Raw genomic sequence first — 13792 nt, forward strand, 5'->3', positions numbered from 1 at the left:
TTTCTTTTTGTGTAACTTATTTAATTTATCCATTATATATATATATATATATATCAATTTATTGTAATTCATGTTTTTTTCTTTTATTATGTATTTCAAAGTACTGCTGCCACAAAGACAGAAAACTTCATGACATTTTTGCCAATGACATTGACCTGATTCTAATTTTGATTCACGGCTCACTAATGTTAACCACACATCTTTGGAATGTGGGAGGAAACCAGAGCACCCGGAGGAAACCCATTTACTTTGAACTTTGGATGACTCCACTTGTAGAACCCAAGATCCAGTCTACTTTTTATAACCATGTGTTCAACATGCCCGCTAATTTCAACAGCAATGCATGCACACCTTCTGGTCCTGAACCCCTTTTTATATTTCCTTTTGTTCAAAGCAAATTTATTATCAAAGTACGTATAATAAATGTGACCATATGCAATCCTGAGATTCACTATCTTGTAGGCATTCATAGTAGAACAAAGAAATATAATAGAATTAATGAAAAACTACACGCAAGACAGACAAACCATAAGACCATAAAACATTGGAGCAGAATTAAGCCATTCAGTCCATCGAGTCTGTTCTGCCATTCCATCATGGCTGATCCCGGATCCCACTCAACACCATACACCTGCCTTCTTGCCATATCCTTTGATGCCATGACCAATCAGAAAAATATCAACTTCCGTGTTAAATATACCCAAGGATTTGGCCTCCACTACAGTCTGTGGCAGAGTATTCCACAGATTCATTATTCTCTGGCTAAAAAAAATTCCTCCTTACCTCTGTTCTAAAAGGTCACCCTTCAATTCTGAGGCTGTGCCCTCTAGTTCAGGATAACCCCACTATAGGAAACATCCTCTCCACATCCACCCTAACTAGCCCTTTCAACATTTGGTAGGTTTCAATGAGATCCTCCTGCCTTCTTCTAAATTCCAGTGAGTACAGGCCCAAAGCTGCCAAACGCTCTTCATATGTTAACCTCTTCATTCCCGGAATCATCCTCTTGAACCTCCTCTGGACTCTCTGCAATGACAGCACATCTTTTGAGATATGGGGTCCAAATCTGTTGACAATACTCTAAGTGATGCCTGACTAGTGTTCTATAAAGCCTCAGCATCATCTCCTTGATTTTATATTCAATTCTCCTTGAAATGAATGCCAACATAGCATTTGCCTTCTTCTGCACTCCAACATTCTTCTGCATCTCTAATGTTTGAACCTTCTGTCCATTTAGATAATAGTCTGCACTATTGTCTGCCACTTTTTTGCCCATTTTTCCAATTTGTCTGAATCCTGCTGCCAATTGCATTGCTTCCTCAGCACTACCTACCCCTCCACCTATCTTTGTGTCGTCCGCAAACTCTGCCACAAAGCCATCAATTCCACTATCTAAATCATTGACAACAATGTGAAAAGTAGCAGTCCCAATACTGACCTCTGAGGAACACCACTAGTCACGGGCAGCAAACCAGAAAATAATATGTAAATTATGCCAGGAAATAAATCTGGACCAGCGTATTGGCTCAGGGTGTCTGACCCTCCAAGGGAGGAGTTGTAAAGTTTGATGGCCACAGGCAGGAATGACTTCCTATGACGCTCTGTGTTGCATCTTGGTGGAATGAGTCTCTGGCTGAATATACTCCTGTGCCCACCCAGTACATTATGTAGTGGATGGGAGACATTGTCCAAGATGGCATGCAACTTGGACATCATCCTCTTTTCAGACACCACCGTCAGAGAGTCCAGTTCCATCCCCACAACATCACTGGCCTTATGAATGAGTTTGTTGATTCTGCTTGTGTTTGCCACCCTCAGAATCAACAAATTCATTCATATAAATAAATAGATATGTAGATATATAAATAAATAAATAAACAAACAATACTGAGAGTGTGAATTGTAGAGTTCTTTAAAGTGAGTCCATAGGTTAAGGATTTGTGCAGTCAGACGAGAGTGAATGAAGTTATCCATGCTGGTTCGGGAGCCTAACAGTTGAAGGGTAATAACTGTTCCTGTACCTTGTGTTATTCTTTCAAAACAAAAATTGATGTTTTACATTTTTCAGAATTAAGTTTAATTTTTCTATTTTTCACCTATTTCACTAGCTTGTCTGTACCTCCTTGAAGTGTGTTACTCTCCTCCTCGCTCTTCACTATGCTTGCAGGAAAATATAATATTCATAACGCACCTGAATAATTCCGTGACAAATTTCAAAACAAAGAGGCACCTACGTACCTGGAATGCACCTATCTACTTGGAGTACATAGAAACATAGAAAATAGGTGCAGGAGTAGGCCATTTGGCCCTTCAAGCCTGCACTGCCATTCATTACGATCATGGCTGACCATCCAACTCAGAACCCTATACCTGCCTTCCCTCCATACTCCCTGATCCCTTTAGCCACAAGGGCCTTATCTAACTCCCTCTTAAATATAGCCAATGAACTGGCCTCAACTGTTTCCTGTGGCAGAGAATTCCACAGATTCACCACTCTCTGTGTGAAGAAGTTTTTCCTCATCTCAGTCCTAAAAGGCTTCCCCTTTATCCTCAAACTGTGACCCCTCATTCTGGACTTCCCCAACATCGGGAACAATCTTCCTGCATCTAGCCTGTCCAATCCCTTTAGGATTTTATACGTTTCAATCAGATCCCCCCTCAATCTTCTAAATTCCAGACACTATAAGCCTAGTCGATCCAGTCTTTCATCATATGAAAGTCCTGTCATCCCAGGAATCAATCTGGTGAACCTTCTTGGAGTGCACCTATCTACCTGGAGTGTGTCTACCTACCTGGAGTGCAACTACTTACCTACCTACCTGGAGTGTACCTACCTACCTACCTGGAGTGCATGAACATGCACTAATGTCAGATTTGACTCATCTTTGTGAGGCTCTAGCCTTTGTAAGATGATATCAATAAATACAACAGATTCTGCTGTTGACGGAAATCCAGAGCAATACACACACGATGCTGAAGGAACTTAGCAGGTCACACAGCATCTATGGAAAAGAATAAAGAGTCGATGTTTACAATCAGAATCAGGTTTAATATCACTGGCAGATATTGTAACATTTGTTGTTTTGTGGCAGCGGTACGTTGTAATACATAATAATAGAACACTATAAATTAGAAATTACAAACAGTGAGCTGTTGATGATGGGGAGACTAGTGCCCACAATGGAGCCGGCTGAGTTTACAATTTTCCACGTTTTTTTCCGATCCTGTGCAGAGGCCGCTCTTTACCAGACAATGATGGAACCATTAGAATGGTCTCCATGGTACATCTGCAGAAAGATGCAAAAGTCTTTGGTGACGTATCAATTCTCTTCAAGTTCCTAATGAAATATAGCCACTGTTGTGCCTTCTTTGTATTTGTATTAGTATGTTCAGCCCAGGATAGATCCTTCATCAGGACCAGAAAGGAAGGGGGAAGAAGCCAGAACTAAAAGGTGCTGGGAGAGGCAGGTGTACAAGCTTGCAGGTGATAGGTGAAGACAGGTGAGGGGGAAGGTAGGTGGGTGGGGGATGGGAGATGAAGTAAGAAGCTGGGAGCAGATAGGAGGAAAATGTAAAGATGTGAAGAAGAAGGAATCTGATAGGAGAGGAGAGTGCATGATGGGAGAAAGGGGTAGAGTGGTGGTATCAGGGGAAGGTGATGGATAGCCAGGTATTAAATGACATTCAACAATTTATTTCAGCGGAATCATGGGAAACTCTTTCAAGCAGAAGCAGTGATGTATAGGAACATTAAAGTATTTTATTTCTTTTTTCTCAGTTTCTTTTTTGAATCATCACCAGAATTGTTTGCATCATTTTGCATTGTTAAATTGGAAAATAAATCAACATTGTCAATATTTGTATGAGCGAAACACACAACGGATTCTCTGGTGCAACACACACAAAATGCTGGAGGAATTTAGCAGGTCAGGCAGTATCTATGGAGGGGAATAAACAGTCAATGTTTTGGGCCAAAACTCACCCTCTGTCCAAAACGTCAACTCTTTATTCAGTTCCTCAGATGCTGCCTGCCTGACCTTCTAAGTTCCTCCAGCATTTTGTGTGTGTTGCTCAAGATTTCCAGCATCTGCAGAATCTCTCGTGTTTAGCAGGCATCTTCTGGTGGTTCATTTCAACAAGAAATTAAATTTCAAAGTGAGTAATAGGTGCAGGGTGGAACTAGTGAGCTGTTCTGCCAGAGAACATAGGTATGTTCCAATGAGACAGGGAAAGGATGGTAGGGTACAGGAATCATGGTCTACAAAGGCTGTAGAAAATCTTGTCAAGAACAAGAGAAAAGCTTATGAAAGGTTCAAAAACTAGGTAATGATAGGGATCTAGAAAATTATAAGGCTGGCAGGAAGGAGCTTAAGAATGAAATTAGGAGAGCCAGAAGGGGCCATGAGAAGGCCTTGGCAAGCAGGATTAAGGAAAACCCCAAGGCATTCTACAAGAGTGTAAAGACCAAGAGGATAAGACGTGAGAGAATAGGACCAATCAAGTGTGACAGTGGAAAATTGTGTATGGAACCGGAGGAGGTAGTGGAGGTACTTAATGAGTACTTTGCTTCAGTATTCACTACGGGAAAGGACCTTGGTGATTGTAGGGATGACTTACAGCGGACTGAAAAGCTGGAGCATATGGAAATTAAGAAATAGGATGTGCTGGAGCTTTTGGAAAGCATCAAGTTGGATAAGTCACCGGGACCAGATGAGACATACCCCAGGCTACTGTGGGAGATGAGGGAGGAGATTTCTGAGCCTCTGGTAATGATCTTTGCATCATCAAAGGGGATAGAAGAGGTTCCAGAGAATGTTCCATTATTCAAGAAAGGGTATAGAGATAGCCCAGGAAATTATAGACCAGTGAATCTTACTTCATTGGTTGGTAATTTGACAGAAAAGATACTGAGAGGCAGGATTTATGAACATTTTGAGAGGAATAATATGATTAGGAATAGTCAGCATGGTTTTGTCAAGGGCAGGTTGTGCCTTATGGGCCTGATTGAATTTTCAGAGGATGTGACTAAACACATTGATGAAGGTAGAGCAGTAGATGCAGTGTATATGGATTTCAGCAAGGCATTTGATAAGGTAACCTATTCAACACTTACTGAGAAAGTAAAGAGGTATGGGATCCAAGGGGAGCTTGCTTTGTGGATCCAGAACTGGCTTGCTCACAGAAGGCAAAGAGTGGTTGTAGACGGGTCATATTCTGCATGGAAGTCGGTGACCAGTGGTGTGCCTCAGGGATCTGTCCTGGGAACCCTTCTCTTCATGATTTTTATAAATGTCCTGGATGAGTAAGGGGAGGGATGGGTTTGTAGATTTTCTGATGACACAAAGGTTGGGGGTGTTGTGGATAGGGTGGAGGGCTGTCAGAAGTTACAGTGGGACATTAATAGGATACAAAACTGGGCTGAGAAGTGGCAGATGAAGTTCAACCCAGATAAGTGTGAGGTGGTTCATTTTGGTAGGTAAAATATGATGACAGAATATTGTATTAATGGTAAGAATCTTGGCAGCATGGAGGATCAGAGGGATCTTGGGGTCCGAGTCCATAGAACACTCAAAGCAGCTGCGCAGTTTGACTTTGTGGTTAAGAAACAATGCGATGTATTGGCCTTCATCAATCATGGGATTGAATTCAAGAGCCGAAAGGTAATGTTACAGATATATAGGACCCTGGTCAGACCCCACTTGGAGTACTGTGCTCAGTTCTGGTCACTTCACTACGGGATGGATGTGAACACTATAGGAAGGGTGCAGAGGAGATCTACAAGGATGTTTGCCTGGATTGGGGAGCATGCCTTATGAGAATAGGTGAGTGAACTTGGCCTTTTCTCCTTGGAGTGGTGGAGGATGAGAGGTAACCTGATAGAGGTGTATAAGATGATGAGAGGCATTGATCGTGTGGATAGCTAGAGGCTTTTTCCCAGGGCTGAAATGGCTAACATGAGAGGGCACAGTTTTAAGGTGCTTGGAAGGAGGTACAGAGGAGATATCAGGGGTAAGTTTTTTTTAAACGCAGAGAGTGGTGAGTGCGTGGAACGGCCTACGGTGATGGTGGTGGAGGCGGATACGATAGGGTCTTTTAAGAGACTCCTGGACAGGTATATAGAGCTTAGAAAAATAGAGGGCCATGGGCAAGCCTAGGTAATTTCTAAAGTACGTACATGTTTGGCACAACATTGTGGGCCAAAGGGCCTGTATTGTTCTGTAGGTTTTTTTATGTTTCTATGTTTCTAGAACCGGTGTGAACATGCAGGGCACAATAGCCTCTTTATGATGAGATAAATGAGAGGGAATTTCTTTATCCAAAGGATGATGAATCTGTGGAATTTATTGCCACAGACATCTGTGATGGCCAAGTCATTGGGCATATTTACAGCAGAGGGTGATAGGTCTTGATTAGTCATGGTACAAAAGGTTATGGGGAGAAAACGGGAGAATGGAGTTGAGAAGGATAATAAATCAACTTATGGAATGGCGCAGAAGACCCATAGGGCCAAGTGGACTAATTTTTTTCCTGTGTCTTATTCTCTTACTTGCTGTAATTATGATACAAATTGTAAAATATGTCTTAGTCCAGAAATACATTCCTAGAATCCAGAGTGAAAGTGATTGTACCCTGCTGTAGGAAGATAGGAAGAACATCTGCTCTTGAGCCAGAGGAGATAAATTCACTCACCCCATCACTTGAACTGTTCCCACACCCAGTGGTCTCACTTTCAAGGACTTGATCTCATGTTCTCGATATTTATTGCTTATTTATTTACTCTTACTTATTTTTTCTTTTTGTATTTGCAGTCTGTTGTTTTTTGCACATTTGTTGTCTTTCATTAATTCTATATGTTTCTTGGATTCACTGAGTATGTGTGCAAGGAAATGAATCTCAGGGTGGTGGATGGTGACTTTTTGTATGCTGGCCTTTATAAATCGGAGCATTGAGTATAGGAGTTGGGATGTAATGTTAAAATTGTACAAGGCCAAATTTGGAGTATTGTGTACAGTTCTGGTCACCGAAATATAGGAAAGATGTCAATAAAATACAGAGAAGATTTACTAGAATGTTATCTGGGTTTCAGCACCCAAGTTACAGAAAAAGGTTGAACAAGTTGGATCTTTATTCTTTGGAGTATAGAAGGTTGAGGGGGGACTTGATAGAGGTATTTAAAATTATGAGGGGGATAGATAGAGTTGACGTGGATAGGCTTTTTCCATTAAGAGTAGGGGAGATTCAAACAAGAGGACATGATTTGAGAGTTGGGGACAAAAGTTTAGGGGTAACACGAGGGGGAACTTCTTTACTCAGAAAGTGGTAGCTGTGTGGAACGAGCTTCCAGAAGAAGTGGTTGAGGCAGGTTCGATGTTGTTGTTTAAAGTTAAATTGGATAGATATATGGGCAGGAAAGCAATGGAGGGTTATGGGCTGAGTGCAGGTCGGTGGGACTAGGTGAGAGTAAGCATTCGGCACGGACTAGAAGGGCCAAGATGGCCTGTTTCTGTGCTGTAATTGTTATATGGTTGTATGGTTACATGTACTTTGATAATAAATTTACTTTGAACTATGAGCTTCATACCTGATTTTCTCTTCCTATGTCTGGACTAGTCATTCTTTTGGCTTGCTTATTGCCAATTTCTACCTACGTGCATGCACCTTGGTGCTGGGGACCATGCCTGCTAGGAATAGTCATTTGCTCAAACTAATATCATACAGGTTACCTACTCCCCACAGACAGTACCTTCTGCAGTTCAATGCTTCACACAAATCCAACTTCCAGGAGGGTAGCGATTGCGCAGGATGCAACGAATTTTTTTCCCAATTCTGATCTCTTCAGTTTGACCCGTCACTTTTAATAAAACAATGGCCTCCATGCACGATAAATTCCTCACTGTCATAGTAGACTGTGACCAATCAGAAACTGTCTGCTGATGGAACCACAGCAACAAAGGTGTTCTCTGCACTCGATTTTTTAATTTAATTCAATTAACTTCTTTTAATTAGCTCCTGGTCTAATGAGAAATCTAATCCCCGCAGTGTAACGCTAGGATATAAATCTATTTTTCACGTGGTGCACAGAAAATCTGTAAATCCTCTGTGCCTCTGCTAACAGTTGTTTGGGTTATGATTGGAAGTTTTTATTTTGGAAATATCCAGATTCGTTTGAGTCAAATAATAAAGTAGAGGGAAACTGAAGTAAAGAAAAATCCTGGTGCACTCTACATGTCCCTGTGAATTATGCTAAAAATATACGTTGTAGCTGAATACAGCAAATTTTCTGTATGACACATAATCTGTGAATGATTTTTAAACCAGTGTTTAAGCATCTGAAAATACGAACACTGGAAATGTACTTTAGGACCAAGCAGAACAATCTGACAAACCTCAGAGTCCTAAATGAAGATTAAAACCCAAATATTAACCTAGATACATCTTTTAGATGCTGATTAATCTGCTGTGCATTTTCAATATTTTCTGTTTTATTTTACACTTTCAACTTTCAAAGCCTTTCTTTTCATCTCCAACTCATGAGCTTCCCCTTTCTGACTTCAAGGGCATATGTTTGATTCAACTGCACTGACAAGCTCTGTCGAGCAGCCTTTTGACTTAATAATGATTCTTTGAAGTTTTCAAATTATTGAAGATAATTACAGTGAGATATTTAAGCCGGCTGGCATCTCTGTAATGTACCATTCAGACCTTGAGGTAACACCTCTGCACCCTCTTCTAAACATTTTTTACAACCATAATTCCAAACCCTACTGTGGCTGATTTATTTTCTTGTAAGCTTCAGAATAAATAAAGAGTAAGGTAATGGATATGGCCCAGTAATGTCACAGGAAAGCAGTATCAACAATCAGGAACCCGCACCAACCAGGCCACGCTCTCTTCTCGCTGCTGCCGTCAGGAAGGAGGTACAGGAGCCTCAGGACTCACACCACCAGGTTCAGGAACAGTTATTACCCCTCAACCTTCAGGCTCTTGAACCAGGGGGATAGTTTATGCAACATCATTTGCTCCATCACTGAACTGTTCCCACAACCTATGACCTCTTTTTCAGTCTACATGGTGACTGCAAACAAGGTGGAATCATTACTTCATCACCTCACTCTAGTTTCAAAGTAAGTTTATTATTGAAGTATGTATACAGTATATCATATACAGTGGATTCCATTAATTAGGCCATCAGTTAATCGGGGCAGCTTACTTGGGACAACTCTTAAAGAACAAAACAGCAGTCTAGAAAAAAGCTGGGACTCCCTTCATATATTTAAGACACTATGCCAGTTAAATTGGGACTGGAGGCTGTTGACAAACAGTTTCTAACTAGCACCAGTCACGTGCACATGTGTGGCTGATAGTCACTACACTGATAAATAAGTAGTAATATAATTCAGAACTGTTTTATTACTCACCGCCATTTCAAGCATTTAGGTTTGGAGATGCCAAAAACAGCCAGCAGTGAAGAATTTGAAGGTATCTAAAATTATCTTGAATGTTATAATGCAAATCAAGATTTGGAGGATGCAATCATCATTAGCATTGTTTGAAGGCTTTCCTTATTTCACTGGTCACCTACACGAATTTTGTTTGTTTACAGTCAATTGAAAGAACCCAGTAGTATTGACTAAATGTATCCTCTGTCGATATGTATCAGGAACTAATAGACAGTTTTTGGTATTGTACTGGTCCAGAAATGGCCCAATTAACTGGAATCCATTGTACTACCCTTACCTATCCCTTGAACAGGACCCCACAAAGGAGCACCAGGCCATTGTCACTCTCACCATCACTGACTTATTAGCTCTGGGGATCTCCCATCTACTGCCACCAAACTTATTGTTCCTGTATCCTACATATCCCATTTCTACCTTCTACCCATGATCTATAAACCTGTCTGTCCAGATATTCTCATCGTTTCTGCTTGTTCCTGCTCCACGGAACACATATCTGCATACCTCGACTCTGTTTTCTCCCCCTCCCCCTTATTGAGTTCCTTCCTACCTATGTCTGTAACACTTCACGTTCTCTGGATATTTTCAATGACTTCTAGTTCCCTGGCTCCAAATGACACATTTTAACCTCGGACATCCAGTCCCTATATATCTGCATCACCCATCAGAAGGACATTAAAGCTCTCCAGTACTTCTGGACACCAGATACAACCACTTTCCTTCCACCATCAATCTCTTCCATCTAGCAGACATGGTCCTCACTCTCAATAATTTCTCCTTTGGTTCTTCCCACTTCCTTCAAAGGAAAGTTGTAGCCATGGGCACTCACAATGGTCCCAGCTATGCCTATCATTTTGCTCGCCACATGAAACAGCCCATGTTCCAAGCCTAGACTGGTATCGCTCCCCAACTTTTCCTCTGCTACATCGATGACTGCATTGGTGCTGCTTCCTGCACCCACACTGATCTGGCTGACTTCATCAACTTTGCCTCCAACTTCCACCTTGCCCTCAAATTTACCTGGTCCATTTCTGACACCTCGCTCCCTATTCTCAATCTCTCTCTCTCTCTCCCCCTCTCTGGAGTCAGACTATCTACTCATCTCTTTTATATACCCACTGATTCTCTCACTTTCTGCTTCCCTTATCCATCCGTGCACTGATCTCTGTCCTGGCACTTATCCTTGCAAGTAGAACAAATACCACACCTGCCTACACTTCCTCCCTCACTACCACTTAGGGCCCCAAACAGTCCTTCCAGGAGAGGTGACACCACCTGTGAGTGTGTTAGGATTATATACTTTATTCCATGCTCCAGTGTGAGATCCATGTAGATTGGAAGACCGCTTCGCTGAGCATCTACACTCTGTCCAACAGAAAAAGCGGGATCTCCAGGTAGCCACCCATTTCAATTCTACTTCCCATTCTCATTCCGCTATGTCAGTCCATGGCCTCCTCTACTGCCACGATGGAGGAGCAACCCTTTATATTCCATCTGGGTAGCCTCCAACCTGATGACATGAGCATCAATTTCTTGAACTTCTGGTTATTGCCCCCCTTCTCACCATTCCCCATTCCTGTTTCCCTACCTCTCCTTACCTGCCCATCCTCCTTCCTTTTCTTCCAGAGTTTTCTAACTTCTCCTGTCAGATTCCACCTTCTCCAGCTCATTGTCTCTTTCACCATATCAACTTCCCAGCTCTTTACTTCCCCTCCTCCCCCCTCCCAGTTTCACCTATCACCTGCCACCTTGTACTTCTTCCTCCACTCCCCCATGTTCTTACTTAGACTTCTCTTTCTTTCCAGTCCTCATGAAGGTTCTCAGGCTAAAACATCAACTGTCTATTCATCTCCATAGATACTGCCTGGCCTGCTGAGCATTTTGTATGTGTTGCTTTGTATTTCCAGCACCTGCAGATTTTCTCAGGTTTATAATTCTTTTCAGCACCAATAATCTAAGTTCAATTCCCACTGTGCTCTCCAAGGAGTCTGCAAGTTCTTCTGCTGACTGCTCGAGTTTCCTCTGGGTGCTTTGGTTTCCTCCCACATTCCAAAGACATACGAATTAGGATTATTGTGTTGTGTACGTTATATCAGTGCTGGATGAATGGTGACAATTGCAGGCTGCCCCAGCACATATCAGACTGTGTTGTTCATTGACACATTCACTGTATGTTACAATGTTTCAATGTACATTTGACAAGTAAAGCTTATCCTTAGATCTTTAAGTTCCTGTGCAATCTTTGCAGCAGCAGGTGATAATCTATCAGCCAGTAATGTGCAATTGTTGATGATATCTTCAAGGAGTGCTGGTGGGTGTCCTGCCCCACCAAACACCAATTCATCGGGAGGGTTCTTGCAATGATGCAAATGGGTCTGAGCACAATTGCAAAGAGAGACAGCAACAGTGTTGATCAAATGACTTCAAACTTTACTTCAACAGTCAGAAGCACCCAGTACAACTGTCTTTCTACATTCACTTGTTCAGATTTCAAACTAAAATACACAGAGCAACTTAAGGGTTCACAGAGAATATTACAAGAAGGCTTCAGATAAGCTGTCTCACAAGATCCAAGACTTCAGGAGAAAAATCAGGCAATCAGTCCACAAAACAAAGGGGGTGATGCTACAGGGCTAGATCCCAACAAGTCTTTTCTCAGTACCAACACAGGTAGGTAATTCCACAGAGAATGACTAACCTTAGCAGTTGATTTTAACAAGCAGAGCAAAGATCAAGTCTGAGCAACTGATAGATGCAGCCACCAGCCTCAAATACCTCCCAGTCAGTCTCAGGTGTGTCTTGTAATCCAATTGAGGTTCCTTCCAGTGATTAGGGATGAGGATCTCCACCCAGACAGCTGCCACCATTGCTCTTGGCAGTGTCACTGCCACCTGCTGGGCTCCTCAGGTGTTACAGCACTCACTGCCTCTTCAGCTGACTCCAGGGGCTGAGGTCGGTCTGGGTGTCCCCAGCGGAAATCTCTCATGAGGGACAGGTCTCTGGTGTGATGAGACAGTACCCAGGATCTTTCCCCAGGACTGTAGCATTCCCAATCCACAAGATATTTCATACTCCCACCTACCTGGCATGAGTTAAGCAGCCTCTGAACTGTATAAATTGAACCATCTGCAACAAAACAGGAGTGAGAGGAGAGGTAAAAACCAGTTTAAATAGGGAGACATGAAAAACGGAGCTCGCCCGGAGAGACCTGAGCAGGGCCAGCTGATGAGCCACTGGGTTAATCCATCTCACTATCTTTAAAGGTTGAACATCGCGGGCTGAGAGCTTCTGAGAGTCTATGTGGAGAGGCAGATGCCACGTAGACAACCACACCCACTGACCAAGTTGGAAGGAGGTAGCCGGTCTGTGCTTACGGTTAGCCTGGTGTTAACCTGACTGAGTGCTGCGTGGGCCTTTCACCAGGCCCTTCTGCACCTTGACACTGCTGCCCCAGCAGAGTGAACAGCAACCTCTGGCTGCCATCGCAGGATAATAGCTTCGAGCTCTGAGACCCCAGGTTGTCTGAGGCAAAGAAACGCAGGCACTTCTCCAGCTCCTGACTGGCCCTCTCAGTATTCCCATTGGACTGAGGATGGATACGTGAGGACAAACTCACAGAGGTGTTAAACAAAACCTGCAGGCAAACTGGTGTGATGTGATGTCCTCCGGAATGCCATGACTCCACACCACCTCTGTCACCTCAAGCTTGCCTCTGCTTGCTGAGCGGAGCTGGGAGAGCAGAACAAAATGTGCACGTTTGGAAAAACAGTCCTGATGGCAGGCCTTCAAAAAATAGCTGGGACGTACAGGTTACAACAGGAGATAGAAATGGCATGTCAAAAAGACAAATGTAATGATAATAATGGGAGATTTTAACATGTAGGTAGTTTGGAAAAGCCAGGTTGGTAATGGATTTCAAGAGAGTGAATTGTTGAATGCCAATGAGGTGGCTTTATAGAACATTGTCATTGAGCCTACTAGGGTATCAGTTATACTGGGCTGGGTGTTATGCAATGCACCGGAGGTGATTGGGGAGGTAAAAGAGCACTCAGGAACAGTGATCACAATATGACTGAGTTCAACTTGAAGTTTGATAGCGAGAAAGTAAAGTCTGATGTAACAGTATTTCAGTGGAGTAAATGAAATTACAGTGGCATGAGAGAGGAGTTGGCCAAAGTAAATTGGAAGGAGATGCTGGCAGGGATGACAACAGAGCAGTAAATTCTTGAGTTTCTAGGAAAAATGAGGAAGGTGAAGGTGAAGATTCCAAGAACAAAGAAATACTCAAATAGCAAAATAGTAGAACTGTGGCTGACAAGGGAAGCCAAAACTAA

The sequence above is a fragment of the Mobula hypostoma genome, chromosome 16, assembly GCF_963921235.1.
Source record: "Mobula hypostoma chromosome 16, sMobHyp1.1, whole genome shotgun sequence".
Classification (NCBI taxonomy): Eukaryota; Metazoa; Chordata; class Chondrichthyes; order Myliobatiformes; family Myliobatidae; genus Mobula; species Mobula hypostoma.